The following is a 5,025-nucleotide window of genomic DNA, read 5'->3' on the forward strand; positions in this document are numbered from 1 at the left end:
TTATGTACCTACTCAGATGAGTAAAGCAATGTATTATGTTCTGTCCGTGCTCAAAGAAATAGGTAAGGCAGGTATTTACCTACAGGAGTTCCAGATCAAGTAGGAGAGAAAGAAATGCATACCTGTATGTAGAATGTGAGGTAGAATATAAGAATCCTAATGCTGTATACTTGCCTTTCATTTGTGGATGATTAATTGATCTGTTTTTTGAAATACTGTGGTGAAGGGGCACCTGGGTGGCTTAGTCAGTTAAGCATCGGCCTTTGGCTCAGGTCATGATCTCAAGGTCCTGGGATTGAGCCCCGCATGGGGCTCCCTGCTTGGCCGGGAGACTGCTTCTCCCTCTCCCTCTGCCACTCCCCCTGCTTGTGATCGATCTCTCTCTCTTTCTGTCAAATAAATAAATAAAATCTTTAAACAAAAAGAAATACTGTGGTGAGATGAGATGTATTCCTTTCTTTAAAATGTGTACTCAGATTAATAAGAGAAATTCAAAAGCTAAGAGATCCCATCATTTGAGTATTAAGCATTTGTCTTTCATAGGGAACCCATTTCAGTATCCGGGTGAATAAAGGAAGCAAGATATTTCCTGCGCAAGATGACAGGTGACTTCCTAAGTGGAACTGACCTTCCCAAATGACACTGAATTCATATTGTTCAGATGCTTGGTAATACAGCTTATAAATATAGAGTTATCCCAAGTTATTTTTTTCCTTTAATCTTTATTTTAAATTAAATCACAACTAAAAAAAAAGTCCTTTTGTTTCAAAAGAAGACCTCTGATGATAACTGTTACAAGGCCATCTCCACAAAGGAAAAATGGTGCTCATCAGACACGAAGTGGACAAGAATGTGTTTTGCTATCAACTTGCTTCACCATAGTGAAAACACAACCAGAGCAATGCCAGTATAATGTGAGAAAAAACTAAATATGAAAAATCCTTGACCATGACAGACACTTGGATATTAAAAAAAAATTTATAATGGAGAAGCAAGATAATAAATTCATGGTTATAGACTAATGCCATCTGAAGTTGCACTTTTCTTTGTAAATATTAATATTTTATTCAGATTCATGTAACATGTAAAAAAATAACACAAAGGATTTTTCTCTTGTGTTTTTATCATTTTTACTTCTTTTGAGAAAATTCAACCTGATTAAAATTTTTTAATCACTTCGCAATTTTCAAGAATGTCTCTCATCTAAAAATTAATGAGTAGAGATGGCATGTGATCAGAACAATGCTTTAGGTAGCTTATATTGGCCAACTTTCAAAGGAGTTGTTATGGTAGGTCAAGATTAGAGCTGGAAAAGGAGAGATCAGGAAGGAAGGAGGGAAAATGGCGTCCACAGAATACAGTACTTACAACCAAGCTGCAGCCCAGCAGGGCTACAGTGCATACACCGTCCAGTCCACTCAAGATATGCACAGACCACCCAGCCATATGGGCAGCAAAGTTATGGAACCTATGGACAGCCCACTGATGTCAGCTATACCCAGGCTCAGATCACTGCGACCTACGGGCAGACCGCCTATGCAACTTCTTATGGAACAGCCTTGGCTGGTTACACTACTCCAACTGCCCCCCAGGCATACAGTCAGCCTGTCCAGGGGGATGGCACTGGTGCTTATGATACCACCACTGGCTACAGTCACTACCACCCAGGCCTCCTATGCAGCTCAGTCTGCATATGGCACTCAGGCTACTTACCCAGCCAATGCACAGCAGCCGGCAGCCCCCGCACCCGCAAAACCGCAGGATGGTAACAAGCCCGCTGAGACTATTCAACCTCAATGTAGCACGGGGGGTTATAACCAGCCCACCCTAGGATATAGTTATCGCCATGTACCTGGGAGCTACCCCATGCAGCCAGTTAGGGCACCACCTCCTTATCCTCCTACTAGCTACTCCTCTACATAGCCAATTAGTTATGATCAGAGCAGTTGCTCTCAGCAGAACATCTATGGGCAGCCAAGCAGCTGTGGACAGCAGAGTAGCTATGGTCAACAAAGCAGCTATGGACAGCAGCTGCCCACTAGTTATCCCCCCCCCCCCAAACTGGACCCTACAGCCAGTTTCCAAGTCAATATAGCCAACAAAGTAGCAGCTACACGCAGCAGAGTTCATTCAGACAGGACGACGCCAGTAGCATGGGTGTTTGTGGACAGGAGTCTGGAGGATTTTCCAGACCAGCAGAGAACAGGAACATGAGTGGGCCTGATAACTGGGGCAGGGGAAAAGGGGCATTTGATGCTGGAAGCATGAGCAGAGGTGGGCCAGAAGGACTGGTAGAATGGTCGTTGGAGAGTGAGGTGGTTTCAATAAGCCTGGTGGACCCATAGAGGAAGGACCAGATCTTGATCTAGGCCCACCTGTAGACCCATATGAAGACTCCAAAAACAGTGCAACTTATGTGCAAGACTTAAGTGACAATGTGATCCTAGATGATCCGGCAGACTTCGTTAAGCTGTGTGGTGGTGTTAGGATAAACAAAAGAACTGCACAACCCGTTTCCCATATCTACTTGGACAAGGAAACAGGAAAACCCAAAGGCAATGCTGCAGTGTTCTGCAAAAACCTACCAACTGCCAAGGTTGCCGTGGAGTGGTTTGATGGGAAAGATCTTCAAGGGAGCAAACTTAAGGTGTCTCTTGCTAGGAAGAAGCCTCCGATGAACAGCATGCAGGGTGGTATGCCTCCCCGTGAGGGCAGAGGGATGCTGCAGCCACTCTGTGGAGGTCCTGGGGGGTCCCATGGGTCACATGAGAGGCCGTGAAGGAGACAGAGGTGGCTTTCCCCCAAGAGGGCCCTCGGGAACCCATCCAGAGGAGGAAACTTCCAGCACTGAGTTAGAGACTGGCAGTGCCCCAGTCCGGGGTTTGGAAACCAGAACATTGCCTGGAGAACGGAATGCAACCAGTGAAAGGCCTCGAAGCTTGAAGGCTTTCTTCCACTACCCTTTCCACCCCTGGGCAGTGACTATGGCAGAGGCGACCCTAGTGACATGTGGGGAGAAAGAGGTGGCCTCATGGACCGCAGTGGTCCTGGTGGGATGTTCAGAAGTGGTCGTGGTGGAGACAGAGGGGGCTTCTGTGGTGGCTAGGGCATGGACCAAGGTGGCTTTGGTGGAGGAAGATGGGGCAGCCCTTGTGGGCCCCCTGGACTTTGATGGAACAGATGGGAGGAAGAGGCGGGTGTGGAGGACCTGGAAAAATGGATAAAGGCGAGCACCGTCAGGAATGCAGAGACCGGCCCTACTAGACGCAGAGACCCCGCACAGCTGCATTGACTACAGATTTATTTTTTAAACCAGAAAATGTTTTAAATTTATAATTCCATATTTATGATGTTGGTCACAACATCATGATTATTCCTTGTCTGTACTTTAGTATCTTGAGAAGAAACATTAAAACAAGTGAAATGGTAGTGTGCCAACTTTTTTTCCCCTTCTGCTCCCCCATGGTGAAGGTGTTTACTTTCATTATTCAGCAAACATTTACTGAGTACTACTAAGAGTTAGGCACTTGATTTCATAGATGACCTGGTCTCAAGGACCAGGTCCCATAAGAGTGGCCATTTACAGGGGGCTCACTCTGTGCGAGCCTAACGGCTAAGCACCTCAAATGCATTACTCATTTAATCCTTACAACTTCCCTAGGAAGGGGAAATTATGCCCACCAACAAATGAAGAGACTGAGGTTTAGGATCCTTAAATAACTTGACAGAAAGCATACAACTTGAAAGTGGTAGAACCGGGTTCCCACCAGTGTGTGTGACTTTCAAGCCTGTGCTCTATCAACTACCGTCTACAGCACTGCATCACTGGGGGCAAGAGGGTTGAGTGGGGAAGTGGGCCGCAGAGGTTAGTCTGGATTTCATCAGGATAGGTAAGGTACTTGAGCTGAGCCTGACCCCTAAAGGTGAAGAAATTTTCTTCCAAACTGGGCCAAGATTTTGGCCACTCCAGGAAGCAGCAGGAGCACGCTAAGTGTGAAATGGTAACTTCTGGGAACTTTATGGAGCAACCCAAGAGACTGGGACATGAGGAGCTGTATATCCACTGTTGAGCCTGGAGAGAAGTCAGAAGCATCATATCCTGATCTAAGGAGTTTTCACTTTATCACTAAGGCCCTGGAAGTGTTCTGAGCAGGAAGTTATATGGTGAGATGGACCACATCTCTACCCAGTAAGAAGTTGTCATATTAGGGGGGAAGCATGCAAAAGAGATTTGAAAATAATGAGCACTAATATACCAACAACACATTCATAAGTTTAATTTAGTGTGCATCACACTGAGTACATCAGTGCTTGAGAGAATGCATAGAAAGGATTGATTAAGGTCAGGAAAATTTTCCTAGAAAAGCTTTGTTTGGAACTTGAGTTTGATATGAGAAATAAGGACAGAAAGAAACATTCAATTGGAAGCAATAAAGTCAAAAAGCAAGAAGGAGCAAGTTACATGTGAGAAGGGGAGTGGGGCTGTCAAAATAAGCGTTGGAATATAAAAATGTAAGATAGAATTATTTCCTGGTATCTAATTCATTTGGGAATGATGGAGAAAACGGTTGTTATTTCAATACAGAAACAACAATGTTTCCAGAGAGATTTTAATCAATCTTATCATCACATTACTTTATCAGTTAGCCCCTTGAGAAAATTCTTACTTAAAATGCATATGTAGGGGCGCCTGGGTGGCTCAGTCATTAAGCAGCTGCCTTCTGCTCAGGGCGTGATCCCGACGTTCTGGGATCGAGCCCCACATCAGGCTCCTCCGCTATGAGCCTGCTTCTTCCTCTCCCACTTCCCCTGCTTGTGTTCCCTTTCTCGCTGGCTGTCTCTCTCTGTCAAATAAATAAATAAAATCTTAAAAAAAAATGCATATGTAAGGGCGCCTGGGTGGTGCAGTCAGTTAAGCGTTTGACTCTTGGTTTTGGCTCAGTTAGTGATCAGGGTCGTGGGATCCAGCTCACTGTAGGGCTCCACACTCAGCCCAGAGTTGGCTTGACATTCTCTCTCCATCTT

At 45.2% G+C, this 5,025-nt stretch overlaps 1 pseudogene; it reads left to right on the plus strand.

Annotated features, from left to right (window-relative positions):
- Positions 1-1,341: 1,341 nt before the first annotated feature.
- Positions 1,342-3,305, plus strand: LOC123780878 (RNA-binding protein EWS-like; annotated as a pseudogene).
- The last annotated feature ends 1,720 nt before the right edge of the window (positions 3,306-5,025 follow it).

Source organism: Ursus americanus, chromosome 17 (assembly GCF_024610735.1).
Source record: "Ursus americanus isolate L20-20 chromosome 17, mUrsAme1.1.p, whole genome shotgun sequence".
NCBI lineage: Eukaryota > Metazoa > Chordata > Mammalia > Carnivora > Ursidae > Ursus > Ursus americanus.